The 21,400-nt window shown below is 37.5% G+C and overlaps 1 pseudogene; it reads left to right on the top strand.

Annotated features, from left to right (window-relative positions):
- Positions 1-10,264: 10,264 nt before the first annotated feature.
- Positions 10,265-12,111, top strand: LOC144256072 (melanoma inhibitory activity protein 2 pseudogene; annotated as a pseudogene).
- The last annotated feature ends 9,289 nt before the right edge of the window (positions 12,112-21,400 follow it).

The following is a 21,400-nucleotide window of genomic DNA, read 5'->3' as shown; positions in this document are numbered from 1 at the left end:
TGGGAGGGAAAGGGAGAGAAAAGGGAAATTGCATGGAAATGAAGGGAGTCCCTCATTGCTATACAAAATTACATACAAGAGGTTGTGAGGGGAATGGGAAAATAAACAAGGAGATAAATGAATTACAGTAGATGGGGTAGAGAGAGAAGATGGGAGGGGAGAGGAGGGGGGATAGTAGGGTATAGGAAAAGTAGTAGAATACAACAATTACTAATAGGGCATTATGTAAAATTGTGGATGTGTAACCAATGTGATTCTGCAATCTGCATTTGGGGTAAAATTGGGAGTTCATAACCCACTCAATTTAATGTATGTAATATGATATGTCAATAGCTTTGTAATGTTGTGAACAACCAATAAAAAAAATTAAATTAAAAAAAAATTGTAATGCATTCCACTGTTGTCATGTATTTTAAAAAATAATAAAATCAATAAAAATAGAAAAAAAAGGTTGTTGTATGTTTTAATTTCTTGTCAAGGTCCTAGAATATTTTTGGGATTTGGGTGAGGGGGAGTTTCAGGAGTTTTTCCTTCATTGAAAATAACAAAGAAGGTCATTGCATGGATCAAGGCATGCCATGTGGACCACATAGTATGAGGGGCTCAATTATAAAAGCATCTGTTTTGCTGGGGATGTGGCTCAAGAGGTAGCGTGCTTACCTGGCATGCGTGTGGCCCAGGTTCGATCCTCAGCACCACATACAAACAAAGATATTGTGTCCGTCAAAAACTAAAAAATAAATATTAAAAAATTATCTCTCTCTCTCTCTCTCTCTCTCTCTCTCTCTCTCTCTCTCTCTCAAAAAAAAAAGCATCTATTTTAATCAGAAGACAGATTTTAAGATTAGGGAAATAAGGTTATTAGTTATAAGAAACACAGGAGGTTTGAGTCTGGACCACAGATTAATAATTCAATTCAAAGGGCCAAATAGAAAGTTCAGAGCTAGTGCTAAAAAGACCCATTATGAAACTTATCTCCACCACAGCTTTCAGGAGTACATCACAAAAAACCCACCTGAAAAATGTATTTTCTTTTGTAAATATTCTCTTCCATTTTCCAGATCACACATGAACCCAGCTCAGTAAAACCAGGGAGTGACTTGGAGATCTCCAGCAGTGGAGGGCATGGATTCCTTGCTTTTCACAACTGAACTCTCCTGTCTGCTCCAAAGACTCCTCTCCTGTTCTCTTCTTCCTACAAGGCATTAAATGTGAAATAAGGTCTTGCTTGGCACATTGTCACAAAGTATCCTTTTGCAACTTCTGTAACCCATGCTTATAGCACCACAGAGCTCTGTAATGCATATTGGAGTGCTGGGAACACAGGATACTTCCAGGCAACGAGTTATTTGTTTGCTGCAGTCTGGCTGGGCACAAATCACCAGCCACTCAAGCAGGAACAAACTTTATTTCTGAACTCCACCAGCACACTCCACACACGCTCCCTGGGAACTCTCCCGAATGCCACCCATGTGGTTCCTCCAGGAAGGCCACACACCAACCGGAACTCCCTCTACCAGAACTTCACCCACCAATGAGAACTCTCCAGGAATCCCCGCGAGAGCTCAACTGGAACTCAACAGGACCTCCGCAAGAACTCAAAAGTACTGTCAAAATGCTAGGCGCCATCCCAACTTGGCTGTGGCTCTCAATAGTTGTTATTATTTTAAATAAGTAACATGTTCCTGCAATTCCATTATTACAAATACAGAAGCTTGCTCTGCTTTTGGGATTCCTTTGGACCTGGAGAAAACAACAACCAGTTAACTCTGATCTATGGGATGGGCTCTGTTGTTCTGGCACACAGTAGGCATTTCAGAATGCTTGTTGAATAAACAAGCATGATTTTCCAAATACTCATTTTTGAATTTCAAGAGAAAGGCTAGTTGAGAACATAATTCCTCTGGACAGTGTTTTCTCTGGCAAAAAGATCAACCTAAATACTATAAATGTATTCATGGTATATGTCAAAAGAAGTTGAAATCTGGGACTATCTTTAGGAATGATGGATACTGATAGGCATTGTGCTTGAGGACATCCACATGGCAAGTACATACCTTCAAAGAATGTATAGAATTGGGAGAGGCAGCATATGTGTGTGTATCTGTGCAAGTGCGTGCGCACACACACACACACACACACACACACACACACACCACTGATTGAGCAATTAGGAGACTAACAAAGCCCTCCTACATAGATGGCCCCCTTGTTAAAATGATAAACTCTCCAGTTGGCTAGGATGCAAACCTTGAATTTCTTTGCCAAAGGACAGCAGCAAGGTCTAATGCTGGTCATATTAGAATCCAAAGGGAAAAGGGGAAAATGAAAGACATAATTAAGTCCTTTGGGATAAGTTAACCATCAAAATTAAAGAAATACAGACCTTTCCCATAAAGTTAGCCATCAAAAGCAGATATTCACAAGAGTATACCTCTAGAAAGAGAAAGAAAAAGTCCCTTTTCCTGTCTCCTATGGGCATTTTATCCAAAAGGAGAAAAATCCCACATACTTTTCAGGAACTCATAGGACATTCATGCGTAGACACATGTTCATATTTTCCTAATTGAGATTATTTATATTAAAAGAAGTCTGAACCTTCCCTCTGCTGGTGACTACTCATTCTTTGAGTGACCCTACTTGCCAAACTACTTCATTTTTTGTTGTTTTGTTTTCCATCTAGGTCCTATGTTCATTTTCCCTTAAATTAATATGCTTGATAGTAAGCGGGTCTCCAACCGTGAAGTCATTTCTCATGTGCATGTTTTGCAGGCACTGCTGATAGCTAGCTCTTAAGTGCAGTCATGCTGTTGACTTGACCCAACTTGCCTCCACTGAAACACGAGGGCACAAACAGCCACACCATGGCTGCCTGAGGTGGGGTGGGGCAGAGTTCACAGAAGATGCTTCTTTTTCCTTGGCTACCTAACATTTCTCCTGACCATTGAAATTGGTTGTCAACCTAGGTTTCACCCCTTCCTGCTGCTACAATTCCCTTTAAAGAGTGGGGTGTTGTGTGAAAAAATAAGTAACACACTTACCAACACATGTTCTGGAAAACTGGGATCAGTGTTTGATGATACAACATCAGGATCCCTGCAGGCTGGTGTCTTTTATGGGTTTGCATCCACACACAATATAACAAGGGTATGGATGGAAAAAGGAGAGCTACCTGGAGCTTAAGATACAGCACACTGAAGATGGGTTGTGGCTAGGTGTTTTTACCTCTACTAATCTGGAAATTGTATTATTATTTCTTCTTCTTCTCTCCACAATTATCTGAAGCAGACACATTAACCACATTGAAGAAGCAGCTCAAATATTTGTGTTAATTTGTTTTCCACAGCAAACATGAGGGCTGCTCTAAAATAAGAGAGATAACTTCAAACTTAGGCATTTTCATAAATTTAGTTTAAAAAAGTCATTGTATTACATTTTACCAATTTGATATCTAGCTTTACATACAGTAACAGACATATACATCTTGTAAGATCAAATCTTTATCTTTGTAAATCATTTGGAAGTCTAAAAGAAAAACAAACAAATGAAAAAAAGAAATCACTTGTCCCAAAAGGGGAGTTACAAACTTAAAATCTTTCAATGAATAGTAACTATGATGACGTCATTCATTGGAGTTGGCAAAGATTTCAATGAATAAAGCTCCATTTTCTTCCTAGGGTTATGTAATATATTGTAACTCACAGTCAGCTAAAGGTCAAGAAATAAAAAAGCTATTTGCAGGTGTAACATAATAACAGTAGCACTGGTGATAATAATAGTCATTGTTGCTTCAGTCATTCTCTCTGAGAAGCATTTGCCAAGCACTGAAATCAATGCTATGTGTATAATATTGCAACCAGCCTTCAAGCATATGTTATCCTGTTTTTAATTAGAAATGTATAATATTTGTCAAGAGCAATTAACCCTCACATAGGAAAAATATGAAATCAATATTGTACAAATTAAGTAATTTAAAGCAAATAGACAAAAGACAAAATAATTTTCATTTATTTATGTTCAACACAGCATTTACAAAAGAAAACTATATTAGGAGAAGATAAAATATTACAGAAAGTTTAAAAAGATTAATAGACCACTAGCCATGCTAACAAAGAGAAGAAGAGAGAGAACCCAAATTACTAGCTTATGGGATGAAAAAGGCAATATCACAACAGACACTTCAGAAATACATAAGATAATTAGAAATTATTTTGAAACCCTATACTCTAATAAAATAGAAGATAGTGAAGGCATCGATAAATTCCTTAAGGCATATGAGCTGCCCAGATTGAGTCAGGATGATATAAACAACCTAAAAAGACCAATATCAAGTGAGGAAATAGAAGAAGCCATCAAAAGACTACCAACCAAGAAAAGCCCAGGACCAGACGGATACACAGCAGAGTTTTACAAGAACTTTAAAGAAGAACTAATACCAATACTCTGCAATCTATTTCAGGAGATAGAAAAAGAGGGAGTACTTCCAAATTCATTCTATGAGGCCAACATCACCCTGATTCCCAAACCAGATAAAGACATCTCAAAGAAAGAAAACTTCAGACCAATATCCCTAATGAATTTAGATGCAAAAATCCTCAATAAACTTCTGGCAAATCGAATACAAAAACATATCAAAAAGATAGTGCACCATGACCAAGTGGGATTCATCACTGGGATACAAGGCTGGTTCAGTATACGGAAATCAATAAATGTAATTCACCACATCAATAGACTTACAGATAAGAACCATATGATCAACTCAATAGATGCTGAAAAGCATTTGATAAAATACAGCATCCCTTTATGTTCAAAACACTAGAAAAATTAGGATAACAGGAAATTACCTCAAAATGATAAAAGCTATATACAATAAGCCTCAGGCCAGCATCTTTCTCAATGGAGAAAAATTGAAGACATTCCCTTTAAAATCTGGAACAAGACAGAGATGCCCTCTCTCACTACTTATATTCAACATAGTTCTTGAAACACTAGCCAGAGCAATTAGACAGATGAAAGAAATTAAAGGCATAAATATAGGAAAAGAAGAACTTAAATTAACACTATTTGCCAATGACATGATCCTATACCTAGCAGACCCAAAAAATTCAACCAAGAAACTTCTAGAAATAGTAAATGAATCCAGCAAAGTGCAGGATATAAAATCAATACTAATAAATAAAAGGCATTCCTGTATATCAGTGACAAATTCTCTGAAATGGAAATGAGGACAACTACTCCATTCACAATATCCTCAAAAAAAAAAAAATACCTGGGAATCAACTTAACAAAAGAGGTGAAGGAGCTATACAATGAAAACTACAGAACCCTGAAGAAAGAAATAGAAGACCTTAGAAGATGGAAGGATTCACCTTGCTCATGGATTGGTAGAATTGGTATTATTAAGATGGCCATATTACCAAAAGCACTTTAGAGATTCAATGCAATTCCCATCAAAATCCCAATGATATTCTTGCAGAAATGGAAAAAGCAATCATGAAAAGCATCTGGAAAAACAAGAGACCCAGAATAGCTAAAGTAATTCTAAGCAGGAAGAGTGAAATTGGTGGTATCATGATTCCAGATTTTAAACTATACTATAGAGCAATAGTAACAAAAACTGCATGGTACTGGCACCAAAACAGGCTGGTAGACCAAGGGTACAAAATAGAGGACACAGAGACAAATCCACAAATTACAACTACCTTATATTAGACAAAAGTGCTAAAACCATGCAATGGAGAAAGAAGAGCATCTTCAACAATGGTGCTGGAAGAACTGGAAATCCATATGCAACAAAATGAAATTGAATCCCTCTCTCTCACCATGCACAAAAGTCAACTCAAAATGGATCAAGGAGCTAGGAATCAGACCAGAGACTCTGCATGTAAAAGAAGATAAAGTTGGCCCTAATCTTCATCACGTGGGGGCAGGCCCCATATTTCTTAGTAAGACACCTGTAGCACAAGAGTTAAAACCAAGAATCAACAAATGGGAAAAATTCAAACTAAAAAGTTTTTTCTCAGCAAGAGAAATAATATCTGAGGTGAATAGGGAGCCTACATACTGGGAACAAATTTTTACCCCCTAAACATCAGATAGAGATCTAATCTCAAAGAACTAATAAAGTTAAACAACAAAAAAGCAAATAACCCAATCAACAAATGGGACAAGGACTTGAACAGAAACTTCTCAGAATAGAACATACAATCAATCAATAAGTACATAAAAAAATGCTCATCATCTCTAGCAATCAGAGAAATTCAAAATAAAACTACTCTAAGATACCATCTCACTCCAGTAAGAATGGCAGCAATTATGAAGTCAAACAACAATAAGTGCTGGCAAGGTTGTGGGGAAAAAAGTACACTCATACCTTGCTGGTGGGACTGCAAATTGGTGCAGCCAATTTGGAAAGCAGTATGGAAATTCCTTAGAAAGCTGGGAATGGAACCACCATTTGACCCAGCTATTCCCCTTCTCGGGCTAGAGCAAAAAGACCTAAAAAGAGCATACTACAGGACACAGCCACATCAATGTTTATAGCACCACAATTCACAATAGCTAGAATGTGGAACCAACCTAGATGCCCTTCAACAGACGAATGGATTAAAAAAATATGGAATTTATACACAATGGAATATTACTCAGCACTAAAAAATAACAAGATCATGGCATTTGCAGGCAAATGGATGCCATTAGAGCAGATTATGCTAAGTGAAGTGAGCCAATACCTGAAAAACAAATGCCAAATGTCTACTATGATATAAGGGGGGTGACTAAAAATGGGATAGGGAGGAAGAGCATGAGAAGAAGACTACCACTAAATAGGAAAGAAAGGTGGGAGGGAAAAAGAGGTAGAAGGAAAGTTGTACAGAAGATGGAAGGAGAAGCACATTGTTATACAGAATACATATATGATGTTCTAATGAGAAAAAGAAAAAAAGTGTGTCACATTAGATTGGATAGACATAAAGGATGGGAGAGGAGGGGAGGAGTAAGGAGGATAGGAAGGGCAGCAGAAAAAAATAGACAATATGATTGATGTATGTATACTCCATGTATGTATTATATGTAAAAATACATTCTGCTGTCATGTATGACTAAAAAAATTAAAAAATAAAGTAAAAAATCACAGTACAAAGATCTAAAATAACAGTTCTTATTTAACCAGTTGTTTAATTTTTTATGGTTGCTTGCTCTATAAAGAAAATAAAACTTAATAAAAACAAAAACAATCCATTCACAATCTCCTCAAAAAAAAAATAAAATACTTGGGAATCAACCTAACAAAAGAGGTGAAAGATTTATACAATGAAAACTACAGAACCCTAAAGAGAGAAGTAGAAGAAGATCTTAGAAGATGGAAAAATATACCATGTTCATGGATAGGCAGAACTAACATTATCAAAATGGCGATATTACCAAAAGTTCTCTATAGGTTTAATGCAATGCCAATCAAAATCCCAACGGCATTTCTTGTAGAAATAGATAAAGCAATCATGAAATTCATATGGAAAAATAAAAGACCCAGAATAGCAAAAGCAATTCTAAGCAGGAAGTGTGAATCAGGCACTATAGCGATACCAGATTTAAAACTATATTACAGAGCAATAGTGACAAAAACAGCATGGTACCGGTACCAAAACAGGAGGGTGGACCAATGGTATAGAATAGAGGACACAGAGACTAATACACAAAGTTACAACTATCTTATATTTGATAAAGGGGCTAAAAGCATGCAATGGAGGAAGGATAGCATCTTCAACACATGGTGCTGGGAAAATTGGAAATCCATATGGAACAAAAGGAAACTGAATCCCTTTCTCTTTCCATGCACAAAAGTAAACTCAAAATGGATCAAGGAGCTTGATATCAAATCAGAGACTCTGCGACTGATAGAAGAAAAAGTTGGCTCCGATATACATATTGTGGGTTCGGGATCCAAATTCCTTAATAGGACACCCATAGCATAAGAGTTAATAACAAGAATCAACAAATGGGACTTACTTAAACTAAAAAGTTTTTTCTCAGCAAGAGAAACAATAAGAGACGTAAATAGGGAGCCTACATCCTGGGAACAAATTTTTACTCCTCACACTTCAGATAGAGCCCTAATATCCAGAGTATACAAAGAACTCAAAAAAGTAGACAATAAGATAACAAATGACCCAATCAACAAATGGGCCAAGGACCTGAACAGACACTTCTCAGAGGAGGATATACAATTAATCAACAAGTACATGAAAAAATGCTCACCATCTCTAGCAGTCAGAGAAATGCAAATCAAAACCACCCTAAGATACCATCTCACTCCAGTAAGATTGGCAGCCACTATGAAGTCAAACAACAACAAGTGCTGGCGAGGATGTGGAGAAAAGGGTACACTTGAACATTGCTGGTGGGTCTGCAAATTGGTGCGGCCAATTTGGAAAGCAGTTTGGAGATTCCTGGGAAAGCTGGGAATGGAACCACCATTTGACCCTGCTATTGCCCTTCTCGGACTATTCCCTGAAGACCTTAAAAGAGCATGCTACAGGGATACTGCCACATCGATGTTCATAGCAGCACAATTCACAATAGCTAGACTGTGGAACCAACCCAGATGCCCTTCAATAGATGAATGGATAAAAAAAGTGACATTTATACACCATGGAATATTATGCAGCACTTAAAAATGACAAAATCATAGAATTTGCAGGGAAATGGATGGCACTAGAGCAGATTATGCTTAGTGAAGCTAGCCAATCCCTAAAAAACAAATACAAAATGTCTTTTTTGATATAATGAGAGCAACTATGAACAGAGCAGGGAGGAAGAACAGGAAGAAAAGATTAACATTAAACAGAGACATGAGATGGGAGGGAAAGGGAGAGAAAAGGGAAATTGCATGGAAATGAAGGGAGTCCCTCATTGCTATACAAAATTACATACAAGAGGTTGTGAGGGGAATGGGAAAATAAACAAGGAGATAAATGAATTACAGTAGATGGGGTAGAGAGAGGAGATGTGAGGGAAGGGGAGGGGGGATAGTAGGGTATAGGAAAAGTAGTAGAATACAACAATTACTAATAGGGCATTATGTAAAATTGTGGATGTGTAACCGATGTGATTCTGCAATCTGCTTTTGGGGTAAAAATTGGGAGTTCATAACCCACTTCAATCTAATGTATGAAATATGATATGGCAAGTGCTTTGTAATGTTGTGAACAACCAATAAAAAAATAAATGTAAAATGCAAATAAGATAAAAATTAAAAAATTAAGAAAAATAAAAGAAAATAGAGACCTAAAAAAAAAAACAAAGTTATGGGTAAACTTAAAAAAAAGAAAAATAAGTCATTAACCCAGCTTTAAAGAAAAGAAAGAAAGAAAGAAAGAAAGAAAGAAAGAAAGAAAGAAAGAAAGAACGAAAGAAAGAAAGAAAGAAGTGTATCATGGGAGTTTTCTCCTTTAGAAATGATTCAAATGACCTTCCTAGAAAGAGTCAGCAGGTCTTGGGATATAGCATGCAGAAGGCCTGGGAGTTTAAAGCCCAATACTGCAAGAAAAGAAAAGGGAGGGAAGGGAGAAAAAAGAAGGAAGGCAGGGAGGAAGGGAGGAAGTAAAGAAGGAAGAAAAAAAGGAAAAAATGGAGAAAGGGAGGGAGGAAGGAAGGAAGGAAGAAAAAAGAGAGAATAAAAGCAGGAAAGCAATGGGTCATTAAAGCAAAAGGGCAAGCAGTACAAATATAAATATATGACAAAAAATCTGTTGAGACAGTTTAGAAAGCTTTAGAATTTGCATGACATCAAACTGAGTGGTATTATGACTGTATAGAAACTTAAGAAGCTCCACCTTGGCCTGGCCTAAACCAAACTCAGGGGTGGGAGGTATAGAGAGGACTCCTGTCTGGCTGGAGTGGAAGGGACCTGAACCTGTGACACTTCAGGATGCACTGGTTAGGGAAAGAATGGGCCAAGACTCCACTGATGGTCACTTGAGCACCATAAGGCTCCTGGGAGTCCTTCCCCCCAGCTCCCCACCTTCACAACCCCCCCTTGCAGGGGTCCTCAGTGGTCTGTTTCGTTGCCTGGTGCAGGTTTGAGTTCCTCACCAAACACCTGAGTGTTCACAGCCTACTTTGGCCTGCCTGGGCAGGCTGTGGTTGTGGTGGCAAGAGCCAAAGCCAACTTAGCTTGATGGAGGCACCAAGGACTGCCCTACAGCCATATTAGCGGGTGGTCCTGGAAGAAGTAGGCAGGGTTGTGGCAGCATTGTCTGAAGACATGAAACCAGGCCCTAATCCTTATGGTGTTCCTTGGGAGTTGGTGATGTGTAGAGCTATTGGATATTTTGCTCTTTTCTTGTTTTTGTGGAGAAGTTTTCAGTGTGTTAGAAGCAGGCTTTATGTGGGAAGAGAAAACCAGCTGGCTTTAAAAGTTTCTAGAAGAATTGAAGAAAAATGTGAACTACTTGAGAGAGTTAGCCTTGTTCAAAAAGAGCTTGAAGGCTTAGAGTCAACTTTAAAGGGCAGCAATTCTGAGAAGGGTCCAAGAGACGTCCCAAATTTGGAGGCAACCTATGAAAAGCTGCATAGGTCCAAACCGAGCCATGGGGATGAAAGACTCTTTCTAGAAAAAGAGCTAAAAGAACAAAAGGCCAAACATTGTAAACAGGATGAAATCATGGCAGATATATCCAGAAGGATAAAGTCCCTTGAAGGTGAATCAGAATCAATCAGATCACAAATAGCTGAAACTAAAACAAACTTGAGACTGCTTCCATGCAAAACAAGTTCAAACTGATAAAGAAAATCACATGGAGTCTCTGACTGAAGGCTTGCTGAAGATGAGAGATAGGTCTTCTCCAACCAAGGGAGCCCAAACAGACATTGGGAACTTGGAATGGGGAATGACGAGTGAATCAGGAATTGGTGCTCAATTGGATGATGAGCCCAAAGGAGTTTTGAAGAAACTGGTTGATGGTGCTAAGCTAAAGGCCTCCTTAGAAACCTTAGAAGGACAAAGATATCAAACTTGTGCTTTCTTATCTGAAGTAGAGAAAACAAAGGAAGACCTTAGAGAACAGATTAGAAGTCTGAAGACTGAACAGGCAACCTTGCTGTCAGAAAATACACAGCTTGAAGGTGAGAATGAGAACCTTCAGCAGAAATTTAAAGTCATGATGGAATGCTATCAAGAAAATATGATGAAACTCCATGGGAAACTCAGAGTAGAGGAAATTTACCGGGTGGAGCAAGAGGAGAAACTTTCCAAGGTCAAAGAAGAGATGGGCCATACAAGAGAAGAGCTGGAGACCTACAGAAAGCGAGCCAAATATCTTAAAGAAGAATTGGAGAGAACCGTTCAGTCCTGTCAGGGGAAGATTATTTACTGTGAGAAAAAAGCACATGAGAGTGAGTTGGCGGCTTGGATTGCTGAAAGAAACCTCCATTATTTCATGAAACAAAACGCTCGCAACAGACAAAAGTTAACTGAAAGGGAGCTTCAATTTGAACTTGTAAAGGAAGATCCCTGTGCACTTGGTGTTTCAAATGCAGCATTTGGCAGAAAGCATTCCCCCAATGGTCCCTCACCATTGGGTCCTCCTTGGCAAGGTGGATGTTATTCAAATCATGGTAGACCATTGCGACCAGCAGAACTCAGAGGTTCTAATCTGCCTTCTTTGGATAAAGAGGATGGGCCTATGTCTTCAGAAAGTAGAAAGGAGACCAAAATTGATCTTGGTGAATCCAATGTGCCCAATTCATCTCTCCCTGCTGAAAACCAAGCAACTGGCTCTGGCTCATTGTTGGCACCTTTTCCTCCAGTCAGAGGTGAATTGTTTCCTGTGGACCCGAGGAGTCAGTTCTTGAGAAGAGGACCATTTTTCCCTCCGCCTCCTCCAGGAAACAGGTATGGGGCACCTCGAGATTATTTTCCACTGGGCCCACCACCCCCTCCATATTTTACAATGCCAGATGTCTATAAATGGAGGTATTTTCCTCATGACCTTCCCCCAAGAGCTGGATTTCCTCCCCCCACCCCCACATTCTGAAAGTAAAAGTGAGTGCCCCTCAGGCTTCATTCCACCTTCAGGTGAGCCTGCTACTGAACATCAACAAGAAACCTGATGTTTTTGATCTCTCTTCAAAAGTAATTTGACTTACCTCTCATTTTTAGTTTTTAAGTAACTGCTTTTACTTAAGTAAGTGATTATACTTTTGCTCCCACTTAAACTAATAAAACTATAATTCTTAGGATAGTATTTTGGAAATAAAGATGGTTTAAATATGATACTATGAGTAAATTATTTCCATTCTATTTTACTCTAAATATTACAGGATTGAATTTGATTAATCCACTATTCTATAAACAACAATGGGATTTTCATGTATGTCATCTAGCCTTTGGGGATATTTTAAATGCCCAACAAAGACAGTCCCTTTATACAAAGAAGCGTATTTATTATGATTGTAGCAAATGTGAAAGGAACTTTATGCTTAATGAAAGATTTTCATTGATTTTCAGTCTTGTGGGGCATGTCAACTAGTTTTCCCATAAAACAATAACTAGACCATATTAAGAGTAAACCAGAAAACACGACTAAACATGTCATGGAAGTAGGAGATCTCAAATACAAAGAAAGTTGCAGTTCTCAGGAAACATTTTGGAATTGGAAACCACAATTTAAACTCACTCTATTGCCATTTTCCCTGAGTCATCATGATGACTTCTTCTTCTTCTTCCTCCCTTCTCCTCCTCCTCCTCCTCCTCCTCCTCCTCCTTCTCCTTCTCCTTCTCCTTCTTCTTCTTCCTCCCTTCTAATCCTCCTCCTCCTCCTTCTTCTCCTTCTCCTTCTCCTTCTTCTTCTTCCCATTTTTCTTTGTGTTCTTCATCTTTGAGTTCCCTTCTATTGTACTCTAAAGAGTACAGCATTGAATTTGATTAATCCATGATTCCATAAACCACATTGGGATTTTCAGTTATGACATCTAGTTTTTGGGAATATTTTAAATGCCCAACAAAACAGTCCCTTTATACAAAGAACTGTGTTTACTATGATTGTAGCAAATATGAAAGGAACTTTATGCTTAATGGAAGATTTTCATTGATTTACAGTCTTGTGGGGCATGTCAGCTGGTTTTTCCTTAAAAGAATAACTACAGCATATTAAGATTAATCCAAAAAACACTACTAAACATGTCATGGAAGTAGGAGATCTGAAATATAAAAAAGTTGCAGTTCTCAAGAAACATTTTGGAATTGGAAACCAAAATTTAAACTCACTCTATTGCCATTTTCCCTGAGTCATCGTTGATGATTACTACTACTACTACTACTACTTCTTCTTCTTCTTCTTCTTCTTCTTCTTCTTCTTCTTCTTCTTCTTCTTCTTCTTCTTCTTCTTCTTCTTCTTCCTCCTCCTCCTCCTCCTCCTCCTCCTCCTCTTCTTCTTCTTCTTCTTCTTCTTCTTCTTCCTATTTCTTCAAGTTCTTCATCTTTGAGTTCTTCTTCTACCTTTAATAAATTAATCACTCAATTAATTAATTAATTTTTATGTGATTCTGAGGATCATACTCAGTATCTTGCATGTGCTAAGTGAGTGCTGTGCCACTGACTCAACACCCCATTCCCTGTCTTTTATATTTTATGCCCATTTTCATGAAATTCAGAATTGCATTAAGGCATTAAAAATATTGAGTCCAAAAATGAAATTAGAATGTACAGTATGTACTTATAGGCAATTACCTAAATGATAGATGGCTGCCTGGTGGTGTAAAAATCAAAATTCCCACAAGTAAAGGACAATCTTTGTTCTGACATTTGAGCTGTCATAAGTAAAGTATGCTATTTCCTTCATTATTTATGAGGACACATATAGCACCAATGAATGAAACTTGTAGGTATACCAGTAAGTTGAAATAACCACTAACAATCACCAAAAAAAGGAATTGAGTATATCTCCATTCTCAAAGAAAAACATGGATAACCAACAACAATATAGACTTAATTATTTCTGAATGTTCTATTCATGATGGGGATTCTTTCATTCTATAGTGGTCTTCACAGAGGCCTGAAATATATTCTAGTGCTTGCTAGCATCTGCTCTTCCACAATAGAGGACTTGGGAACAATAGAATTTGACTGAAACACAGTAGATTCATATAGTGAGGGATATCAATATTCCTCAAAAATGCTGTGGACACCAGAGTACTGATATTTGGTAAAAGGATCCTGTTTACAGTTTGTGAAGTAGAAGACTCTAAATCATTGTTTTTAGTAATTACCAAGACCACATGGTTCTAGGCTTGGTACTATAAAAAAGGGAAATGTTAGAAAAGTTTATGGAGATGAACGTTTCTCTAACTTTCATATTATTTTTAAGAATAGGAATCTTTCAAAAGTATAGGATTTAATACTCTTTAAGAGGTTATACCTAACCTCACTTTTTAAAATTAAAATAGTATAGAACTTTTCACCCTCCACATTATACAACATGTAAAACTCTGGCTAGAATATTAAATAATGATTATCATGTAGGGAGTATAAATAGTCATTGCACTTGTTGTCTGTGTCTAACAAAATATGATGGTGCCTATGATCCAGAACACTCCACTTCTGAATCCAAAACCCAGAGCACATTGAAGTGTATAATACAAAACTAGTTTTTTAATACCCCATAAACTTTTTGACTGCGTTTTACCATAAAAGGTATAGTGAATATTCACCTATTAGAGCCTAGTAATATATATTCATGAAAATTAAATAACATTTACTGTGACACCATTTACTACATTTTCTTCTCTTTTCAAATGTAGATTGCATACTACTTAATTTATTTTATTAACTGGTGTTTGGAAAAAAAAACTGCCATGAAACACTAGCAATATGTTCATCATGGCAACTATATGTCTCTTCACTATGGTATTGCTTAATGGGAAGGGGGGAGGGCTGAATATAACTTAAAAGTCCTTTAGTATGTAGAAAAGTATAATGTGAATTACAATTCAGTTACCAGTTTGAACATGATCTGGGTAACAGGGATACATCTCTCTGCAATAGGCATGCTTCTGAAAAATAGAATGTAGAGCTACAAAAGTGTAGTGAGCCACAAACAAGTCAAGATGGCGCCTGGCAATTTGCCAAGAGGAGTGGTTTGAGGTAATGCCAGCAAGTCTCTAAGATGATGTTGATTGAGTTAAGCTGTGTATAATTGTTAACATGATGAGGATTGCTGTATCTGGATGATGTTAATTGAAACAAGCTGTGTATAATTACTTAAGTGTATATATACCTCTACTCTCCTACAATAAAGCAGCTCCTGCTGTATCAACCTTCACAAGTTACCTGTCACTCCTCCCGGCTATTTTGCCCAGCCAGCCAGACTGTGGCAGACGGTGGCCTGTACGGGGAGCCCTGGGACTCTCGGGGGTGAGTGACAAGGAAAAGCTGCCCACCCTTAAAAATAGATAGGACAGGAGCAAATCTGCTTGTCCCTAGCAGACAGGGTGAGAGGAAGTATGGCCATTTTTAAAAAATGGAGAAGATTGATACAATATGTTTGTATCTTGTTTTGCCTTTGTCTTTGCTATGGAAATATGGAAGGGGTCTTAGGTAAATTGCTGAGGAAAGGAGGCACCCAGTGAAATCAAGAACAGTTAAGACATATGTTGATAAAAGACCAGGAACTCTAGTCAGAGGAAGAAAGAAAGTTTAGAGGAGGAAGGATTATCAGGGAAGGAATTACAACAGGAGGCTCCTATGAATCTGTTTTCATCAATGGAGGGTGCGTGAAGCATGTTGGCTGCTGTGGGCGTGAGCCAGTCATAGATGCTGTGGGGACCTTCCAGCTGGCGTCTCTTCCCCGCCCCCCCATGATGGGACTGCCAGAGGATGCTGCAGCTGTGGAGGCCAGACCACAGGGCCCCTGAAGTTTGGTCATTTCCAATGCCAATAACTACAATGGTTCTCTCCTACCTGGAAGCTAATGAGTAATGAGCACCATTAAGGACTATTTTTTTTTAAATTCTTCATTATTTATTTATTTATTTTTAGTCATACATGACAGCAGAATGAATTTTGACATATAATACATACATGGAATATTCATACATCAATCATATTGTCAATTCTTTTCTGCTGCCTTTTCTATCCTCCTTACTCCTCCCCTCCTCTCCCATCCTTTCTCTCTATCCAATCTAATGTGACACACTATTTTTTTCTTTTCTCATTGCAACATCATATATGTATTCCGTAAATAGTGAAGTTCTCCTTCCATCTTCCATGCAACTCCCCTTCTCCCTCTTTTTCCCCTCCCACCTCTCTTCCTTATTTAGTGGTAGTCTTCTTCTAAAACCATGCAATGGAGAAAGGATAGCATCTTCAACAAATGGTGCTGGGAGAACTGGAAATCAAATGCAACAAAATGAAATTGAATCCCTTTCTCTCACCATGCACAAAAGTCAACTCAAAATGGATCAAGGAGCTAGGAATCAGACCAGAGACTCTGCATCTAATAGAAGATAAAATTGGCCCTAATCTTCATCACGTGGGGGCAGGCCCCATATTTCTTAGTAAGACACCTGTAGCACAAGAGTTAAAACCAAGAATCAACAAATGGGAAAAATTCAAACTAAAAAGTTTTTTTTTTCAGCAAGAGAAATAATATGTGAGGTAAATAGGGAGCCTACATCCTGGGAACAAATTTTTACCCCCTAAACATCAGATAGAGATCTAATCTCAAAGAACTAATAAAGTTAAACAACAAAAAAGCAAATAACCCAATCAACAAATGGGACAAGGACTTGAACAGAAACTTCTCAGAATAGAACATACAATCAATCAACAAGTACATAAAAAAATGCTCATCATCTCTAGCAATCAGAGAAATTCAAAATAAAACTACTCTAAGATACCATCTCACTCCAGTAAGAATGGCAGCAATTATGAAGTCAAACAACAATAAGTGCTGGCAAGGTTGTGGGGAAAAAAGTACACTCATACCTTGCTGGTGGGACTGCAAATTGGTGCAGCCAATTTGGAAAGCAGTATGGAAATTCCTTAGAAAGCTGGAAATGGAACCACCATTTGACCCAGCTATTCCCCTTCTCATACTATACACAAAAGACCTAAAAAGAGCATACTACAGGGACACAGCCATATCAATGTACATAGCAGCACAATTCACAATAGCTGGAATGTGGAACTAACATAGATGCCCTTCAACAGATGAATGGATTAAAAAAATATGGAATTTATACACAATGGAATATTACTCAGCACTAAAAAATAACAAGATCATGGCATTTGCAGGCAAATGGATGGCATTAGAGCAGACTATGCTAAGTGAAGTTAGCCAGTCCCTAAAAAACAAATGCCGAATATCTTCTCTGATATAAGGGGGGTGACTCAAAATGGGATAGGAAAGAAGAGCATGAGAAGAAGACTACCACTAAAAAGGCCTATTTCAAATGTAAAAAATCTTGAGATAATGTACTAAATTGTTCAGAAAGTTGTTTCTTAGTGCTTGCTGGAATACTACAGGATTTTCTTTAGCCATCATTGTCGGAGTTCCTGCCTTCGTCCCAGTGCCGGTGAGTACGAGGGTGGAGAGATTTCCACTGTTGCTGAGAACCGGACGAGACTTCAGATCATCATAGCTGATTGCTGTTTCTGCTGCTACAGCTTAGGATAGCTGCCTGCAGAAATTATCTGGGCTGTGATTTACCTGGACTGTGAACTTCATGGACTGTGATTTAATTAGATACTGCTTTACCTGGATTGTGACAACAAACTGTAATCTATTGAGACAACAAATTGTAACTTGGTATCATTGCTAAAGGTGTCATTGCTGGTATAATTTTTCCAAAGGCTTCTTACTTGGAGCCATCAATTGGCATGGTATCATGGCATTTTGTATCCTCCCCTTCTGCTTGTAGCAGATTATTTATGGTGTTTGTGTAAAAGCCACAATGGTCATTATCCACAATATGGCTAAGTGTGCTGGGCCAGTAGTCAAAGACAGGTAGGATCCAATTACAATGCTACCAACCTAAGACAAGAGGCTGACGATTTGAGATCAGACCATCCAATGTCGGGTAAGGACCATATATAGTATTGGACAACCTAGAAGAGGCAGGGTCCCTAAGCCACATACTTGTTGTTTAAAAATAAAAGGGGGCAAATGTAGAGAGCCACAAACAAGTCAAGATGGCACCTGGCACTTTGCCAAGAGGAGTGGTGTGAGGTAAAGCTATGGAGTCATTAAGATGATATTGATTGAGTTGAGCTGTGTATAACTGTTAAGATGAGAGGATTGCTGTATCTGAATGATGTTAACTAATTATACACAGCTTGTTTCAATTAGGTGTATATATACCTCTACTCTCCTACAATGAAGTGGCTCCCTCTGTATCAACATTTTCAAGTTGCTTGTCACATCCATCCCGTCCACCCCCCCCCAGTTTTTAAACCCAGCCAGCCAGACTCCAGCACAAAGCAGAATGATATTTTCAGAATGCCATGTTATGTTTGTAGATAGATAGACAAATAGATAGATGATAGATAGATAGATAGATAGATAGATAGATAGATAGATAGATATACAAATATGAGAATGGTCTGGCAGTATATATTTTTTAAATAATAACATCTCAGTAGTGTGGAGGTACTAGCAGATAAAGAGGACTGTAGCTACATGTCCAATGGTTTAACTTCTAAAGAGTTTTTAAAAGGTTTACTGACAAAAATGTCAAATGGTTTCAGTAAGTTTTGAGGTGTAAGTTAGTAAAATGAGTTTAGAGGTGACAAGGAATCATGTGCAGTTCAATAGAACCAGGTATAAAATGCATACACATGAATCCATGAATAAGAGGAAAGAGGAAAATTAAATAAAAATCAGAAGAACTGAGGAGAGATTAGGAATATGGAGGTGTGTAGGAACAGCTGGATAAGAAAGCATGAAGTGGGCAGCAAAAGAGGAAGAAAAGGCCTCCCAGCTTGTAAACTGATCCATCCCTCCTGGGTAGTACAACTGTATAAATAACAGAGTGAATGGCTTAGTGGGAATGTACTTTTGAAACTCTGTTGACACAGACAACAGAAAGTGCCATGAGGGTGGCAAACTGAACCCAGTAAGGCCAATTAACCCCTTGGCCTTGGTATTATATTCTAGCTATCTATCTTATAGTGCCTCTGTTTATCTACATTGATATGTTTTAGGACCAAATGCAATGATAAATCATTGTTTCATGTATTGATGAATTCTCCCAATTTCACAAAGCACACATCCATTTTATTGTGTGTTCTGAATACCTTCTTTCTACTCACATCTGGTTTTAAGAAACACTTTGAAAGGAAAGAAGATATCCCTAAGCCACCCACATCCTTTATTATACTACAAATTGAGTGTTATTTCAAGTTGTTTTTTCTTGCTCTTCAAGATAGCATGTCAAACATAGAAATTGTCATTCTCCAACTAGGTGTACAAATATTTGCAAAAAAACATGTTGTGTAGAGTTGAAATATGTGAAAGCCTCCTTTTTCTGAAGTACACTAAGTAACAAAAGCTTGTAATTGTCCAGTTGAAAAGGAAGTCAATTCTCATAAATGCTTATTCATCAATTCTATCACTGACTCTTCTTCAGTATCCACCACGAAAAGGTGTCAACATCATCCCACCATCAACTGAAGTACCATGTCAAATTTTCTCCTGGCCATATTATTTATCATTGAAACCTATTAATAATTACTTTTCGAAATGCTAGTCAAACAATGGGAATTTAACAACAGGTTCTGTTGAGGAGGGCAATTAAGGAATAATACACTGTGTTTCTTATCCCAACAAAGATCAACAGCACTCTGAAAAGACTGAAAAACAATGAATGTTGTCCTGCTCTGCTTTTTCTCTGTGCTTCCCACTGAGTAACAAAATGCAAAAGAGCTGGAGAATTCTGCTTTCCTCATGAAAGGGATGCTCTGCTGACTTCTGTAGGCACATCAAAATTGGAGAAGGAGAAGAGATGAATTGCAATTTCAGCCTTTCTCTTAATCTTAAAGATCTCTGATTTTTCTTTTTTTCATTACAACACCAGCACAACCATTGCAAAAGCAACCAGTCATCACAATCAGCATCAGTAAAGAGGCAAAGGGCCAATGATGAGCAAAAGGCCAATGATGAGGCAAAGGGCCAATGATGAGAAGAAGCAGATACAACCCCACATGTGCTCTCTTGAATCAATTGGGAGCTTCTTGAAGTTTTTTAGAGGTAGGCAGAAAATGGAGTGGACTTTCCCCACACTACTGGACCCCTACTCTTTTGCAATAGTCTCATGATCACAAAAAGCAGAATACTCATACTTAAATACCAGGCAACATTTAAGGCTTTATCTAAGCAATTTAAAGAAATTACCAAACTTTATAAAGGAAAAGAAAAAACATTCCAAGTAAACACTGTGTAGCTAAAAGCTACATTCTACATTTTCTAATTAATATACAAAGCTTAATTTCTAGAAAGGAATCATTGCCATATTATTTTCTATAAAACTGTAGATATATATAGAAACAAAACTATGAATTAAGTTAAAGATTCTGAAAAAAATCCCAAATTAAAATAACTGAAGCAAAAAATATATGTGGCTCCAAGTGTCTTTTGAATTCTTTAATTACAGGAGTCAATTTTGAACTGAATCCCAGAGTAGGAGACTAAATTACATGTGCCAAGTAGCCTATCTTAAATTAGTATAAATTTTTATCCATTAAACAAAATCATCCTAATATGCCCAATAGAATATTTATATTAGAGGCTTATATTCTGTTATCTTACATGCCATTAAGATAATTACATCATTCTCAATCTCCACTTTCTATCTGGATAATGAGGATTTATCATAGGCCATCTGTCTCTTTAGGAAAGCAATAGACCATTTGTCTCTTTAGGAATGATGATAAAATTTTCTAATACAAAAATTCTTTGAGAAATCTCAAGAAAACTAGAATTTTTTTTTCAAATCAACATGGGGGAAAAATCCATTCCCAAGATACTTTTTACATTCTCTATATCACACAAAACATTATATAATGTTTACCTGCAAAAAGGTTATTTACTTTTTTGTTTGTGTGCCAGGAAGTGAACCCAGAGGCACGTTACCACTGATAAATATTGCCAGAATTTTTTTTTTTTTATTGAAGACAGGGTCTTGCTAAGTTGCTAAGACTGTCATTGAACTTGCAATTCTCTTGCTTGAGCCTCTGAAGTTGCTGATATTACACTAGTACACTACCATACTAGGTGTTTATTTTTTAATATAAATGGGAATAACTATATTCTATATAAAGACATTTCCTTGATTATATTATTTAGATAAGCATAAATAATTTCTCTCTAAAATTCTTCTAAATTGCTTCCATTTGTTTTTATTT

Source organism: Urocitellus parryii, chromosome 7 (genome assembly GCF_045843805.1).
Source record: "Urocitellus parryii isolate mUroPar1 chromosome 7, mUroPar1.hap1, whole genome shotgun sequence".
Classification (NCBI taxonomy): domain Eukaryota; kingdom Metazoa; phylum Chordata; class Mammalia; order Rodentia; family Sciuridae; genus Urocitellus; species Urocitellus parryii.
Note: the sequence above shows the minus strand (reverse complement) of the source record. Positions and strands in the feature narration are given on the sequence as shown.